The sequence below is a fragment of the Rattus norvegicus genome, chromosome 7 (genome assembly GCF_036323735.1).
Source record: "Rattus norvegicus strain BN/NHsdMcwi chromosome 7, GRCr8, whole genome shotgun sequence".
Taxonomy (NCBI): domain Eukaryota; kingdom Metazoa; phylum Chordata; class Mammalia; order Rodentia; family Muridae; genus Rattus; species Rattus norvegicus.
In genome coordinates this window covers 15842955-15860675 of record NC_086025.1, presented here as the reverse complement: position 1 = coordinate 15860675, position 17721 = coordinate 15842955, and the positions used below count along the sequence as shown (strand labels likewise).

Here is a 17721-nt window from a genome sequence, read left to right as displayed (position 1 = left end):
GTTGCTTCTCCTGTTAAAGCAGTTGCAACTACAAAGCCTAGAAGGTATCAATACTCATATTTTACAGACATATTTTAATTTCCAAAATCAGAAATATGAGTAGCATATATTTGCCATAATTGATTAGGGATGAGTCCTCAAGGATTAACACCATTATGTGGTACAGGAAGAAATTAAGGGCAATGAGGACAAGTCTTTACAATTTAACATGTACATTCTCTAGAAATACCAGATTGTTGTCTCAAGCAATTACTATTTTGATGATGTAAAGAATAATATTGTTTGGCTAATTGTTTCTGTGTAAGGCCTATAATCTGCCTGGTATGTAACTCTCTTGTGGCCTCACTAAGAGGTCTGGGAAATCTAGTATGAGCTCTTAAATATTCTATAAAGTAAGAAACAGTGTATTCTCTTAAACTGATTTGTATTTGCATAAATAATTGCAAAATTTGAGAATTAATAGTATCTTAAAAAAGAACAATTTCAAGCAATTGTAAACCATGATATATTGTTTATCAGTATATAAATTAAAAGCTTGATTTTTCAATATTTCAAAATCAGTGGCTCTAGCAGCTAATTCAATTATTTGTGCCAAAGCAGGGGGAAACTCAAGAGAATAATCATGTGATCTAACTACATATGTTGCCGTCCAATTAGATGAGCTGTCTGTAAATACAGTAAGCACATTCTCTATCGGCTGCATGTATAAATTTACAGGAAATACAAAAGCATGTATAGAGGCAAATTCTAACAACTTGTCTTTTGGATAATGATTATCAAATTTGCCTAAAAATTTGTGCGTGCAATAGGCCAAATATCAGTATCTGCAACAACCAATTTAATTGCTGTTCGGAATGAATAATAAATATTTCATCAGGTTCTTACTCAAAATACTTTCATGATTCTATCCTACAATTCTGTATTAACACAGCAACAGCTTCATAATAGAGTGTTCAAACTTTACTTGCAGAGGAAGAAAGATGAATCCACTTTAATGGTCCCTTTTGCCAACAGCAAACAAACCTTTTTGAAACAGCCAACAATTGGTCATAGTCTATATAATGTTTCTGTTGTTGGCTAACAGCTTCCTCTGCTTTCTGCAAAGCTATTTGTCTCTCATCAGTTAATTGTCCAGGGGAATTAGGATTTGCATCCCCCTTGAGAAATATCAAGCAGATAAGTTTACCTACAGTAAGTTTAAACTTACCTACGGTAAGTTTAAGGTGAGCTCTTAGCCAATCAGCATCTCCTAGCAACCTTTCAGAACCATTTAAAGTAGGTAAGCTGTCTTTTCTTATCCGACTTTTCTGTGCCACAATTTGTTTAAGATATAATTGATGTCCCAAATATTGAAAAGGATACTGCCTTTGAATCTTTTCTGGAACAATAGCTAATCCCCAAGATTTTAAAGCTTGTTGTATAAGTGCAAAGGCGTGTAGTAAAACTCCTTCAGAGGGATCAGCTAATAAAATATCCATATAACGAATGTTATAATGAATATTATTCTCTGAAAGAGTCAAAGCCCTGACCTCTTGTATTGAACCAGAAACAAATTTTTGACCTAATGTAGGGCCATTGTTCATTCCTTGAGGCAAATCTTTCCAAAGATAGTGGTTCATGGGTTCTTCAAGATTCCAAGCAGACACGCTAAATGCAAATCTTTTACAATCATGATGATGCAAAGGAATCATATAAAAACAATCCTTTAAATCCATAGTAATTTTTGTATAGTATAGAATGGCAGCTGGAGTGGGTAAGCCAGGTTTTAATGCTCCCATAAGTTGCTAGTTTCATTAACCTTTCATAAATCTCCACATGCCTGATTTTTTTCCCTTAATCTCAAATATGCGTGAGTTAAAATCTTGAGCTTGTGATTGAATTGTAAACTGCAGCTAATGGAACATTGGCAGTTTAAATAAAATTCTTAAGTTTATTTTGCAGTATCAGAGCATAATTTTGGAAAGAAAACCCAATTTTCATCCGTATAAACAACCCATTCTCACTAAAATCAATACCAAGTGCATTCCTTTCATGTTACAATGCTTGACTGCCAGTTCTTACATGGGAACGCACGACGGTGCAGCTTTTGATACCTCATTAAAGAGACCTTGTTTTAAATCTTATATTTTATAAGTCTGGTTTGTAGAATAGGAATTACATAAAATATTATCCCAATTTAGAGGTATCTTTAGAGACCTGTATCTGTGGGTTGGCTCATGCCACGTGTTGTTATTTAGATTTACTCCAACCCTGAGTTACCAGTTTTAAGCTGAGTTTCTGTTACCAATGTTACAATTTTTAAATCATACCCAATAACTTATAAGCCAATACTCTATAACCAAGCCATGCAGAGCCTATCTATACTTTTAAGACCAGTCAGAACCAAACATGAAGTGGCTATACACATCTACTTATTTAAACCAGACAACATTTTCTTAACTTTTTCTAGATGTAATTTTAAGAAAGAAGCACCTTGTCACCTGCTGATCTCAATAAACACAATTACAGAGATATTTCTAGGAAAAACAACCATCAGCTTCCTTACCATAGAAGCCCAGAAGCTGCTGGCCCCTTTAAGAGCAGCTTGTGCTATAATCGCAATTGGCTCCTGGCAGAGCTTCTCCAGCTGGGTTTGACTCCTAGCTACTGGTGCAGGGCTCCAAATTGAGACTGCCTTTTTTCTCCTCCTTTCCCCACTTTTTCAACACGTTAAAACTAATTCAAGGGGTGGACAGCCAGCAGATAGTCTTAACCATTTCTTTTCTTTTTTCTTTTTCAACATTAAACGCAGAGCAACAATCAAGCAAGGAAATGAAAAAAAAAGAAAAAAAGACATAAACTGACAGACAAGGACAGATTGGCACGCCAAGGACAAACAATAGATCTAGAGGGAAGAGAACTAAATGTGCCACCAAAGGGACCCAGATAGCATAGCTGAGAGACCTAGAACCAAAACTAATGATTTCTCCAGTAGGAGACAGAGAGCAGGCAGTATGTCTCCTGACCTCCTCCTGTCCCCAGGAGAGTTCTGGAACAGCTTATGTTCATTTTCCTTCTCTTTTGCCCAAGAGTCCCAGCCGCAGGGGTGGAGGAGCAAATTGCTTTTCTGAAGGCCGGGGGTGTGGGTGTGGGGGTGTGGATGTAGGGTGGCAAATTGTTTTTCTGAAACCCATTCTCTCTCATGTGAGGGTCTAACACATCTCTTCCTTCATCTGGGAATTCTGTCAGAGAAGGGAGAGGAGGCACAGTGGGAGCTACTACTGATAGTTGCTTCCTAGCGCCCTGTTTTTTTTAACTTCCCTTGTTACTCCTCAGCTTGTCTAATTCTTTCATCTTTTGAGATTCATGGTGAGGATCCAAAACGTCCCTGATAAAATCTCACAAAGGAAAAGTATCTCTACCATGACCTTTTCAGATCCGTGAACAGTGTAATGATCTGTTAAGTGTATTCCTTTTTTTTTTTTCAAGTTAGTATATTTACCATTTCCTGCTCCGGGAATCATGGACAGTATGAGTCTACCTGGACAAAAAATTTTCCAATGTATGCTTTGTAAACCCTGCTTCTCTTGCTTGAAGCAGCTCTTAGGCTGTGAACTAACCAGTTCTTTGTATTAACCGGCCCCATTTTCGCTGGTTCTCTCCTAGTTGAGCACTCCTGTATAAGCACCTCCCTAGCCTAAGGTTCCTGCAGTCCTTAATAGTCCATCAATCTGCGGACATAATTACTTATCCTGTACTGGGAATTACCTTTTGCTTTCACTTTGTTCTGTGGAGCTCCACGCAAAACAGCGTTTCTTAGCCGGTCCTCCATTTTCAGGTCCTGTTCGGCTACGGTGGCCCAGTGGCTTAAGGTCAAGCAGGGTCACCTGAAAGGAGGGCTGGAAATGAAAAGGGCGGGGTGGGGAGTGGGAGGGGGTGGGGGATGGAGCGAAACATGGAGCCAAGACAGCATTCTGATCAAATTATTATTATTATAACAAGATTAATATTCAGCACAGTGTATACAAAGGGAGAAACCACAAAACCCATCCCCAGAACAGTACCATGGGGGTAGCAACAGTACAGCAGTAATCTAAATTTCCGTATCTTTGCAGTTCTGGCACAAATCAAGGCTACAGCTTGTTAACGCCAGCACCTCAAAGTTCACAGCTACAGTCAAGGCAGATGTTTCTGCTCAGGCTTTGGCCTTTCATGGGCATTTTCAGTCTCCTTTGCCTGCCAGGCCGAGGAGGTCACACCTTCCTATGAGCCGGACTAGAGACAGCAGAAAATCAGATCCCTAGGCCAGGTCTTCTGATCATTTCCATAGTGTATCAGAGAAATAATTTTAATTAATTAATTAATTAATTTTACACTCCATGTGTATATGGGATTTCTGTTGCTTTTGCGTTATTGAAGATCAGCTTTAGGCCACGGTGGTCTGATTGGATGCCTGGAATTTTTTTCAATCTTCTTGTATCGACTGAGGGTTGTTTTGTGACCAATTATATGGTAGATTTTTGGAAAAGGTACCATGAGGTGCTGAAAAGAAGTAATACTCTTTTGTTTTAGGGTGAAATGTTCTGTAGATATCTGTTAAATCCATTTAGTTTATAACCTTTAGTGTCACTGTGTTTGTTTAGTTTTTGTTTCAATGACCTGTCCCTTGATGAGAATGGGGTGTTGAAGTTTCCCACTACTATTGTGTGTAATGTGTTTTTTGAGCTTTACTAAAGTTTCTTTTATGAATGTAGGTGTCCTTGCATTTGCGGCATAGTATGTTCAGAATTGAGACTTTCTTTTAGTGAATTTTCCCTTTGATGAATATGAAGCGTCCTTCCTCACCACACTTGATAACTTTTGGTTGAAAGTCAATTTTATTAGATATTAGGATGGCAACTCCAGCATGTTTCTTGGGACCATTTGCTTGGTAGACCTTTTTCTTTCCTTTTATTCTGAGATAGTATGTAGATCGCTCCTGAGAGACACAGCCAGAATACAGCAAATACAGAGGCGAATGCCAGCAGCAAACCACTGAACTGAGAATAGAACCCCCGTTGAAGGAATCAGAGAAAGAACTGGAAGAGCTTGAAGGGGCTCGAGACCCCAAAAGTACAACAATGTCAAGCAACCAGAGCTTCCAGGGACTAAGCCACTACCTAAAGACTATATATGGACTGACCCTGGACTCTGACCCCATAGGTAGCAATGAATATCCTAGTAAGAGCATCAGTGGAAGGGGAAGCCCTGGGTCCTGCTAAGACTGAACCCCCAGTGAACTAGACTAAGGGGGGAGGGCGGCAATGGGGGGAGGGTTGGGAGGGGAACACCCATAAGGAAGGGGAGGGGGGAGGGGGATTTTGCCCGGAAACCGGGAAAGGGAATAACACTTGAAATGTATATAAGAAATACTCAAGTTAATAAAAAAAAATAAAAATAAAAAAAAAAGAAAGTCAATTTTATTAGATATTAGGATGGCAACTCCAGCATGTTTCTTGGGACCATTTGCTTGGTAGACCTTTTTCTTTCCTTTTATTCTGAGATAGTATCTGTCTTTATTAATGAGGTGTGTTTTTTTTTTATGCAGCAAAATGCTGCATCTTATTTGCATATCCAGTCTATTAGCTTTTGTCTTTTTATAAGTGAGTTGAGTCCATTAATATTGAGAAATATTAAAGACAGATGACTGTTGGTTCCTGTTATATTGGCTTTTGTATATAGCTTTATGTGCTTGTGGTTTTCCCTTTTGGCTTTGTTTTGAGATTCTTAATATCTTGTCTTTTCTTTGTTATAGTTATATTCTTTGTATTGGAGTTTTCCTTCTAGTATCCTCTGTAGGGTTGGATTGGTTTGAATTTGGTTTTGTCCTGGAATATTTTGGTTTCTCCATCTATGTTGATTGAGAGTTTTGCTGGATATAATAGCCTGGGCTGGCATTTGTGTTCTCTTAGAGTCTGTATAACATCTGACCAGGCTCTTCTGGCTTTCATAGTTTCTGTTGAGAAGTCTGATCTGCCTTTATATGTTACTTGGCCCCTTTCCCTTGCAGCTTTTAGTATTCTTTCTATGTTCTGTGCGTTTAGTGTTTTGACTATCACGTGATAAGAGGATTTTCTTTTTTGATCCCATTGATTTGATGCTCTGTAGACTTCTTGTACCATTATGGCCATCTCTTTAGGTTGAGGAAGTTTTCTTCTATGATTTTGTTGAAGACATTTTCAGGTCCTTTGAGCTGGGAATTTTAATTATCCTCTATTGCAATTATTCTTAGATTTGGTCTTTTCATTGTGTCCTGAATTTCCTGGATGTTTTGGGTTTTGAATTTTCTTTGACCGCTGTGTCATTTCTTCTACTGTATCTTCTACACCTGAGATTCTCTCTTATTTCTTGTATTCTGTTGGTAATACTTCTGTAATTCCTGACTTCTTTTCTAGGTTTTCCATTTCCTGGTTTGCTTCCATTTATGTTTTCTTGTTTCTATTTCCACTTTTAGGTCTTGGACTGCTTTATGCAATTCCTTCACCTGTTTGATTGTGTTTCCCTGTATTTCTTTAAGTGATTTATTTGTTCCCTTTTAAATGGCTTCTATCTGTTTAGCCGTGTTTTTCTGTATTTATTTCATTGAGTTATTTATATCCTCCTTAAAGGACTCTATTATCTTCATGAAATAGAATTTTTGGTCATCTTCCTGATTTTCAGGAGTGTTGGTGTATGTAGGGTTTGCTGTGGTGGTTGAACTGGGTTCTGATGATGCCCACATATATTGGTTTCTGTTGCTTATGGTCTTGTGCTTACCTCTCATCATCTGGTTATTCCTAGTGTTTGCTGGTCTAGGTGACTCTGTCTGTAGTCTACCTCTTTTGTTCCTGGGTTGCAACAGGTTCCCTGGTAGGCCTGTGGTCCTGGCTGCAACAGACCTCCTGCGGGGCCTTCCAACTGGAGGGTATTCAGAGGGACAGAGAAGCTGCTGATTTGTTGCCCTGGATGCAGTAGATCTCCTGGGAGGCCTTCATACTGTTGGGTCTTCAGAGGAGCAGTCACACTGTTGTCCTGTGAGAAGCTGTTCTCCAGGGGTGGGGCATAGGGGTGGTGAGGGCATGGAGGTGGGTATGGGTGGGAGTGTGGGGATATGGGGGTGTGGGGGTGGGTGGGTATTCAATGGACTGTGGTTTCTGTTTCCTTCTGTGCAGCCACACTCATGGAGGCTTTCAGTCTTTTGGGTCAGTTGCCCTGCATGCATCAGTGCCCCTGGGAGGTCCTCAGACTGTGGTGTCAAAGTACAGAGGAACTCTTGGAATGCCTTCAAGCTGTGGTGTCCTGGGTGCAGTGGATCTCCTGGGATGTCTCCAGATGCAGTGTCAGATGCCCTGAGTACAGCAGATCTCCTGGGATGCCTCAGGATGTGGTATCAAATGTTTTGAATACTGTGGTTCTTCTGGTATGCTTCAGGATATGATATCAAATGTTCTGAGTGCAATGGGTCCTCTGGTATGTCTGAGGATATAGCCTCTTCTGGAGAGCAGACTTGCTAGCAGTCTGTCCCAGCAGAAAGGACCAGGTGGAAGGGGATTTCTATTTGGCTGGTGGAGGATTTGGAGAGGTGGTGGGTCCCCAAGTTCACTGGGCCCCAGGAGCTACTGTGGGGCTTGGGGAGTGTTCTTACCAAATGCTGAGTGCAGTGCATCCTCTGGTTTGTCTGAAGATATAGCCTCTTCTAGGGAGCAAACTAGCAAGCAGTCTGTCCCAGCAGAAAGTACCAAGCTGAAGGGGATTATTTTAACCTTGGATTTCCTGCTCTTAGAGGCCAAATTAAACCTGTCAGTCCAGGAGTCTTATCAAAGATGATGCTCTGGGAGTCATCTAAACCAGGCCTTCCTGTTACCTATTCCCTGGTTAGTCCCTTCCTCTATGGTAATGAAGAGCAGCAGGGTGCTAAGCATGGACCTCAAAGTCACCCTAAGACTCAATCCTGAGTTCACACCCTAAGAGGCACTTAAGACTGACCTGAGAGCTGCTCAAGAGGACACACATGGGTCCCACCACAAAGAAAAGTCTATAAAAGCCGACATAGGCCAGGAGGTTGGCCCCTGACTCGACAGTGCTTGTCCAGTGAGTATTTTACACATTATATGGATCCCCAGGACCAGAGTCAGTGTCACAAAGTTAGGGGCAGTAAATAGTGTGCAATTAATAGCCTCAGTAGCAAGCTAAGAACCTGCAGGGAAACCTCAAATCCAGACTGCTGGATGGTGCCAAGATCCAGTAAGGAACACTTCCTAAGAGAAAACTCTTCCTGGGAGAATTGCAGCCCAATAAGATGGATGCTCTCAGATGATTCTTGGTGAAATAACACATGGACCTTTTTCCTTGTGAACAGGGAACTTCGAAACATCATGGGGTGAGGTGAGGTGAGATACAGGGAAGAAGACTTCCAGTTGGTTCAATCTGAAAAGTTAGGATGCTTCATTTGCATGGGGGAGGATCTCAGGTATTGTCCCTAAATGACATCATCCTCCTAGTACAATGTCATGTTCACTTGTTCTGAGACGAGTGGGCCTTGACCTGAATTGGACCTAATGTCTACACTTTTCAGTTATGAGAATTCCTGGAGTTTTTTAAACCTACGTCATCCTTGTTCATGGCAGACACCACTGACCAACACAAAACTACACACACACACACACACACACACACACACACACACACACACACACACACATCCCTGTCATCTAATCAATATATGGACTAAAAACTAAAGAGATGGTCCTCAAAAGAAGACCCTCAAAGGTAGATACTCCAACAAGTGTTGCCCATCCTCAGCATCCTGGAAGTGGGATTAAAAGTGCTTTATGTAACTTGTGCCCTGTCCACCATGACAGGAAACAAGGAAACCCAGACCAACAAATGATGGGCAGGACAGGGAGAATCATGGTTGTTTACACACTGATATTGGGAAGTGAAACTGGGGCCACCCAACTGGCTGCCAGCTATTTTGTCCCTCAGAAGGAGTAAAATATGACAGCTGTCTGATTCATCGATGTGATACAGGGATCCTCAGACATCCAGCATCATTGTTGCAGTGTTCATTATAGCTCAGAAAAGGAACCAGCCAGGATAACACCTCACTCTGTGTGTGTGTGTGTGTGTGTGTGTGTGTGTGTGTGTGTGTGTGTGTGTGTGCGCACGCGCGCGCGCGTGCGTGCGTGCATGTGCAAGCTTGTGTGAATGCACTCATGCATGCAATATGTCTTATTTTCATTCTCTTCTTCCAAGTGGCCTGTTTACTTTCCTGATACTGATTTGGGGATCTCTTTCCATTGCTCACTCTGGTGTTGTGTCATACACATTAGATAATGCCTCCTGTTTGTTGCCTACACTATTTCTTGTCTTCCTCTCTCAGAACTGGTCCACTTTTTTGTCTAGTAAGTGTCCACTGCCTTCTGCATACAGTAAATGGTTTGGGCTTTGTTTTAGGGCAGTATTTGGTTGCTGTTAGGTTCTGTTCAGATAATTTCTGGTCTTTTTCTTCAAAGACTTAGCAGGATTCTTCTGCCAGGAGGAACATTCAAAGATTAAAATAAAATATAGATGTCATTATTACATGGAATGTGAACATTGAAATCAGGTGCTGTTACTTTTGGAGAACAGCAATATCGAAATATCGAAATAAATGTAGTACTGATGCTCCTCTGTGTTTCCAGCATGGTAGGATTATGCCTGTCAGGTCCCTGCAAGGCCAGGACAAGCTAATGTTACAATGTCAAGCCCAGGGTGCTGTGATTACTCCTGAGGTTTGTCTTTCTGAAGAGGGTAGCCATGCAGCGAGGTTGAGTACTTTCCTTGGCCTCTGCTGACAGGTCCAGAGAAAATCCTGACACATAGACTAGAAATTAAACCAAGACTGGTACATAGGAGTCCTTTGGATGCAAAAAACAGCTCCCTGGACTGAGGGATTAAACCCCAACCCAGATCACAGACTTAAATACGTGCTCTTTCTTTTTTACTTATACTTCCCTCACACATTCTCCATGTGAACAAGAAATGGACAGTGGCCCTCTCAACATATCTCCAGAGTCTTGACTTTTACCTTCAGGGCCTTTTCTTTCCTTCTTATGACGCTAAAGATCTATTTAGGGGTTTGAAAGATGTTGGTGCCCATACAATCATGTGATTCAATGCTTGGTTCATAGTTGGTAAATGTGTTTCAGAAGGATAAGGCAGTGCTTCTTGGGAAAGAGCTGTGTCCCTAGGGTTGGTTTTATAGGTTTCAAAAGCCCAAGCCGTTCCCAGCAATTCCCAATCTGCCTCCCACTTGTGGCCCAGAGAACTCTCAGCTGTTCTTCTCACTATGTCTGTACCACAGTGAACTCGTTCTGTAAACATGAGTCTGAATTACACACTTTTTTTTTTATAAATTCATTCCCTTGGTCGTCGAGTCTTATTGAAGAAAAAAATGAAGATGCAGAACTAGAAGCTCTTGGTTTTGTGAAACAAACACACAGACATTTGCTCATTAAGTCAAAGCCCATAGGTACTTCAGTGTCCTTTGCTGTTGAGTTTATCATCTCATTTCAGACTGATGAACAATAGGTAGTTGAAGAGAGAGGCGATGCATAGTCCTAGCCATTTGAGATGCCTGTGAGCCAAAACAATGACCAGCATGGCTAATATCCGGTTACCTGAGGCTCCAGAAATAGATTTTCTAAGGTGAAGCCAGAGTTGGGTCAGGCATTTGGACATCAGCAGCCCTTGAGTCACTCCTTCCCATAATTGACTCCATGTGCATACTTCAGCATGGAGCTCCTGTGAACCCACTGGATGAGTAACCTAGACTTAGGTAGCATAGTTCTGTGGTCTGTTGCTGAAGTCCAGCCTTGACACAGGATCAGTGTTCTGTGCTAGTTGCCTTATTTCTCCCTCAGCTATTTGTCAAGAAATTTGCTTCCTGTTCAGAAGTGAAGTTTAATAATGGAGATCATGGTGTAGTAACAGTTAGGCCACATTCTATTCTATTCTTCAATCCGCCTCGCAGCTTAGTAACCCTTGTGACTTGCTGTGCCTAAATGTGGTACCCACTTCCTCACGGACTTTATGGAAGTACGTAATGTGAAAGTCAATACAAAAGTCCTTGGATAACTAGTAAGTGGCACTGATGCATATGTGCATCCTGTTGTAGAGAGCTGTGGCCCTCTCTGTATGTCGTTAATCATGACATCAGCACCTTCCAGGCGTTCTTGATTTACGTCTTCATCCCCAGTATTGTGCAGATAGGACAGGGTTCATCCCATTATGTCTGGTTTCCTGTTGGCATTCCTTCCTGCTCAGCCCCTACTAAGCAGATCTTACTGCTCTGTATCTGCTCACAGAGCCTGTAGTACTGGGACAAAGCACAGTGTACAAGGTTGGGACCCAGCTCATGGCCCCAGTCAAGTAGCCTTTAAATTTTGACTTTGGTCATGGATCTCCTTATGTGTATGGATTAGTAGTGTAGAAGTCTTAGGTGCTGCTCCCTTGGAAGTCAGGGTGGAGATAACAATTTCGGCCTGAGTAGTCAGTCTCTCGATGTGTTGAGACATTTATCACATGCTCACACTTTAATTGGGTCTTAAGAACATTAGTGTTTGGTTTCTGGCATTCTTCTTGCCCTTTGATGGGGAAAAAGAAACTGAAGCTCATGGGCTTACCTGGGAGTTGGTTCCAAATTCACTGAATGTTTGTGACTGAGAGACTTCCTAACACAGGATCATCAGCTTCTTCTTTGAACTCTGTTCTTAAATCTCCATGACCTCTCTAACTTCTGAGCATCTCAGTGGCATTCCCATCTGTCTCTAAATTAATGTTCCCTGGGTGCCTCGGCATTAATCTTGCTGGTTGTGGTGGGGCACAATTGTAATCCTGGTACTTAAGAGACTGAGGTTGTCACCCTGTACAAAGCTTAAGTCCAAGTGGATCAAGGACCTCCGCATCAAACCACATACACTCAAACTAATAGAAGAAAAAGTGGGTAAGAATCTGGAACACATGGGCACTGGAGAAAATTTCCTGAACAAAACACCAATATGTTATGTTCTAAGATCAAGAATCGACATATGGGATCTCATAAAACTACAAAGCTTCTGTAAGGCAAAGGACACCGTGGTTAGGACAAAACAGCAACAAACAGATTGGGAAAAAGATCTTTACTAATCCTACAACTGATAGAGGGCTTATATCCAAAATATACAAAGAACTCATGAAGTTAGACTACAGGGAGACAAATAACCCTATTAAAAATGGGGTTCAGAGCTAAACAAAGAATTCACAGCTGAGGAATGTCGAATGGTTGAGAAGCAACTAAAGAAATGTTCGACATGTTTAATCATAAGGGAAATGCAAATCAAAACAACCCTGAGATTCCACCTCACACCAGTCAGAATAGCTAAGATCAAAAACTCAAGTGACAGCAGATGCTGGTGAGGATGTGGAGAAAGAGGAACACTCCTCCATTGTTGGTGGGATTGCAGACTGGTACAACCATTCTGGAAATCAGTCTGGAGGTTCCTCAGAAAATTGGACATTGAACTACCTGAGGACTCAGCTATACCTCTTTTGGGCATATACCCAAAAGATGTCCATTATATAACAAAGACACATGCTCTACTATGTTCATAGCAACCTTATTTATAATAGCCAGAAGCTGGAAAGAACCCAGATGCCTTTCAACAGAGGAATGGATACAGAAAATGTGGCACGTCAACAATGGAATAATACTCAGCTATCAAAAACAATAACTTTATGAAATTCATAGGCAAATGGATGTAACTGGAAAATATCATCCTGAGTGAGGTAACCAAATCACATAAAAACACACATCATATGCACTCATTGATAAATGGATATTAGCCCAAATGCTCGAATTACCCTAGATGCACAGAACACATAAAACTCAAGAACGATGACCAAAATGCGGATGCTTCACTCCTTTAAAAGGGGAGCAGGAATATCCTTGGGAGGGGTTAGGGAGGCAAAGTTTAGAACAGAGACTGAAGGAACAATGGCCATTCAGAACCTGCCCCACATGTGTCCCATACATATACAGCCACCCAATTAGACAAGATGGATGAAGCAAAGAAGTGTGGGCCGACAGGAACCAGATGTAGATCTCTCCTGAGAGACATAGCCAGATTACAGCAAATACGTAGGCGAATGCCAGCAGCAAACTACTGGACTGAGAACGGGACCCCTGTTCCCATTCAGAGAAAGGACTGAAAGAGCTTGAAAGGGCTCGAGACCGCATATGAACAACAATGCCAACCAACCAGAGCTTCCAGGGACTAAGCCACTGCCCAAAACTATGCATGGACTGACCCTGGACTCTGACCTCATAGGTAGCAATGAATAGCCTAGTAAGGGCACCATTGGAAAAGGAAGCCCTTGGTCCTGCCAAGACTGAACCCCCAGTGAATGGGATTGTTGGGGGGAGGGTGGTAATGGGGGGCGGATGGGGAGCAGAACACCCATATAGAAGGGGAGTGGGAGGGGTTAGGGCGATGTTGGCCTGGAAACCAGGAAAGGGAATAGCAATTGAAATGTAAATAAGAAATACCCAATTTAATAAAGATGGAGGAAAAAAAAGAGAGGCTGAGTTTGAGAGAACTGTGAGTTCAAGGCCAGCCCTTGCTATGTAGGGAGACTGTTTCCAGCACTAACAGCTTGCAGAGACACCAGAAGATTCTCAGTCCTACCTGTTGAAGTCTCCAAAAATGCCTGGCCACAGCTACCAAATTTAGCCAGCAGGTGGCAGGCTAGCCCCATGGTCCAGTGTGTCCTGGCAGAGCCAGCTGCCCTCAGGTCCTCCTCCTTCCCAGCTCCTCCTCCTCTGTGTGAAGATCTTGGGAGGAGGAAGTTGGGAAAAGAGAGAAGCCAGCTCTGACAGCCTCTTCCTTCCCTTTTGAGATGATAATGAGAGGGGCTCAGACTGTCAGGGCTAAGGGTGACCCTACCCCTCAACCCCAGAAGAACACTGCTGTCAGCTTCCTGACCCTTCTCAGACTCAGCCCTGCAACTGTCTTTCTCCATTGGTCCAGGGCCAATCTGTCTCATGAGGTTTCCTTGCAAGCAGAGAGTGTGGTGGAAACGCACGCCTCTTCTCGAAGTCCAGCTGGCAGAGTCTTTAAACCTGGGGGTCCAATCAATTCCACCTGAGTATTGGCCACACCCCTGGGAAAGTGACCTTGCATTTATTTTATTATTATTTTCCTTACTTTTCTTTGCATCTAGTCTCTCAGTGGCTACACCCTTGGAGAAAATGGCACACCCCCTCACAGCAACCATTAACAGTCATCAGCTCCTCTGGAAAGGGTGGGTTCTTGTGGGCACCACCTCTTCTCTCTCTGATGGAGTGTGGAAGGGTCTGTGTGGTCATGGTTACAGTGACAATGTTTTATCGGGATGACAACATTTCATGGCAACCCTCTCCACACTGACAGTCTTAAAATCTGTGTGCCTTGACACAGGCATGGGGGCACAGATGCCCCAATCATGGATTTATGCTCATCAATCACTTATTCTCAGCTCTTGGACCAGAAATGAATCTTTGCATTAACCAACATCCTCTGGGGAGGAGAGGTGAAACGCAGATCTTCTGCCCCAGGCTGAGAGCAGCACGAGTTTATGAGAATAGACATAAATATTTAAATGCAGTTTGACGGCCTGCACCTTGGGAGAAACAGTATTGGGGTGTTCTCCTCCTGAGCCTTTCTCAGCCATAGCTTTTGATTTGGATCGGGTTTGTAGCGCTTGCATTTTCTGAGAGCAAATTGAGATTCCCCAGCCACCTTTGCTGCTAGGGCTCATGGCTGAACACTTTAAGATGCAGCTTGTGCAGATGAACCTGGCCATGCCACGGGGCTCTACAGTGCTTCTGTCCATTCTACTGGAGGTCTGACTGGATAGCAGGTCTGTCCTATGGGATGGGACAAAGCAGTCAGTCTTGGAAACCACAAGAGAAAGGAATGAGCAAATGAGTCGGGTTCCAAGCTCAGATTTCTTCAGCCTGATGCGCCAGCAGGCACTGGCTCCCTTACCTAGATTTCCAGCAGTTTCCCTGGCTTCATGATTCCAGTCTTGACCTTGTCTCCTGGTTACCTTCCAACCTAGCATCATTATACCCTCTCTGGAAACAAATCGACTTCCACCCTTTGATGATGCATCACCAGCCTAAACTTTTAAGTTTAAAGTCATAAGCGTGTGCCCCTCACCCCACCCCAGCCCCGCGTATGTCTTCAGTACCACATCCGGCTCTGCAAACGAGTGACTCCTAGGCGTACCTAGTCCTAGCAATTTCTGTTCCCTGTTCCTCAAAACACCCTTCCTTAGTATGTTTACCCGGCCAATTTCTCTTCCTTCTTAGAAGCTTGAGTAGGTAAAGATGGTGCCTTTTCTGGGGAGCCGCCTCTGACGTGACCATCTTGTTCACAGTGCTGGTTGCTACCTCCCCGGTGTAACTTAGCACATTCTTCACCACAGCCTTGCAGCTCACATCACAGCAGCTCGTGACTAATTCTTCCTCAAGCTGTTCACGAGTCTCTGATATTGTCTAGAGCTCACTGCACACTCAGTGCACAGTCGGTGTATGTCACTGTCTCTATCCCTGTCTAATCAGTGTGACATCATGAACTTAGAAGTACCTGACCTTAGTAGTCGGTGGTACCACACACACAGTAGAAGGGGTCACAATTCTAATCCCCATACTATGAAATCTTAGCTCTTTATCAATATGCCAGAGTCCCTGAGAAGTGAATGCTTGGATTGTTTTTAATAGAGAAAGCAGAGGCTGAGAAGATCCTAAGTTCAATCCCCAGAACCCACATGAAAAGCTGGAGGTGGTGGCACAGACTTGTAATCTAGCAGTGTGGAGTAGGGGACCGTGAGATCGCTGGGACTCAATGACTGTTGTCTTTCTAGCCTACTTGGCAAGTTCCAGGTTCAGCGAGAGATCTTGTCTCAACAACAGTGTGAGCAGGAGCTGAGGAACGACAGAGGCTTACCTCTGGCACCCACAGATGCACACACTCCACACACACACACACACACACACACACACACACACACTCCATACATATACACGTACACACACATAGCATTTACACATACAAAAGCAAGCAGGGAGATATGTGTGTGCACCAACAGAGCCCTGGTTTTGAATTTCACAATACCAGCCATTCTGTTCATTAGGAATGACAGAGACCATAACGTGTTGGAGTAGGTGAACCATCCTGATGGCAGGTTGTCTGGGGTGAGAGGTGGGCACTGGGACACTAAGTGCAGATAAGCCTTTGTCCTGGTCTCCCCCTCTCCTCTCAGTTAACGTTGTTCTCAAATTGACTGCAGTTCCATCTAACAATGACCTGTCTTACGTCTGCTTGCCCCCCTCCCCTTGTTTATTTGACAAGTGGAAAGGGTGTCCTTCCTTTGAAGTTCCCCTTAGCCACCCCATGCCTGGAGCCTAGAGGCTGTCATACCTCATTTGCCTGGCAAGGCCCAGTTAATGGGCACAGTTAATGGTAGCCCCGGATGAGCGCATGTTGAGCTTCTAGGGTGAAAAAGACTGAGATGCCCACCTGTGTCTTCTCTCCCACCCGTGGCCTTCCCACTCCTAATGGTGTCATTGTGTTTCTGCAAAGAGCAGCACAGATGACAGATACAGGGAAATGTGCGATGATCTGGCAAGTCATTAGCAGTGACAAGGTGTGATTGTGACAACGAGGACTGAACTTGGTGGCATGCTTCAGGCCCACTTGCTGTCACCCCCACATTCAGCCTAACAGAAGATCACATTGGCTCTGGGGCAGACAGTTGCACAGCAGTCACAGGCGCCATCAGTGCAGCAGCCCTTCCCAGTGGACTGACCACAGGCTGTTTCCCGGGTCCTTCCCAGTGGACTGACCACGGGCTGTTTCCCGGGTCCTTCCCAGTGGAGTGACCGTGGGCTGTTTCCCGGGTCCTTCCCAGTGGACTGACCGTGGGCTGTTTCCCGGGTCCTTCCCAGTGGACTGACCACGGGCTGTTTCCCGGGTCCTTCCCAGTGGACTGGCCACGGGCTGTTTCCCGGTTGAGGAAGCAGCAGAAGATCCTCATACCTGCTCAGGGCAACCACAGTGGCAGAGCTGGGGGTGGGGGAATAAGAGCCACCTTCCTGCCCAAGCCTCCCATGCTGGGCATGAAGGAGATGCTGGGCAGTTTGGATGGCACAGAAAAGCAAAGACATACAAGGATCAACAAACTCTGAGGCCTGACCGTGTCCTCATTATTACATGAATAGATTTATGAACGGACTTAGTGTCTTTTCCTGTGGCTGGGATAAAATACTCTGACAAAAGCAACATGAGGAAGAGATGATTGTTCTATGGCCAACAGCTCCAGTTTGTGACCTGTTATACTAGGGGACCCTTGGGGACTGGAACTTAAGGTACGTGGTTGCATACACAGAACCCATGGTCAGAAAGAGCAAGTGCATTGCTCTGAGCCTGTTCTCTCCATTTGAAACAGACCAGGGTCCCCTGCCCAGGGAATGGTCTCTTCTGCAATTAAGATTGTTCTCCCATCAATTAATGTAATTACAGTAATCCCCACAGGCATGCCTAGAGGTACACATCCCAGAGGAATCTGGATTCCGTTAATTGACAATGAACACTAACAACCTTGTCAGGTGTTGTGCTAAGTGGTTCCCACCCATTCTCTAGTCCTCCTAATCCCTGTGTG

The 17721-nt window shown here is 43.6% G+C and overlaps 1 protein-coding gene across 1 annotated transcript in view; it reads left to right on the top strand.

Annotated features, from left to right (window-relative positions):
• Smokwl5 (sperm motility kinase W like 5) overlaps window positions 1-17428 on the top strand; it is a 36010-nt gene extending 18582 nt beyond the window's left edge. Inside the window, exon 6 of the mRNA XM_063264502.1 lies at window positions 17282-17428. The gene's annotated coding sequence lies outside the window, so the exon portion shown is untranslated. The remainder of the gene's footprint in view (window positions 1-17281) is intronic.
• Window positions 17429-17721: the final 293 nt, after the last annotated feature.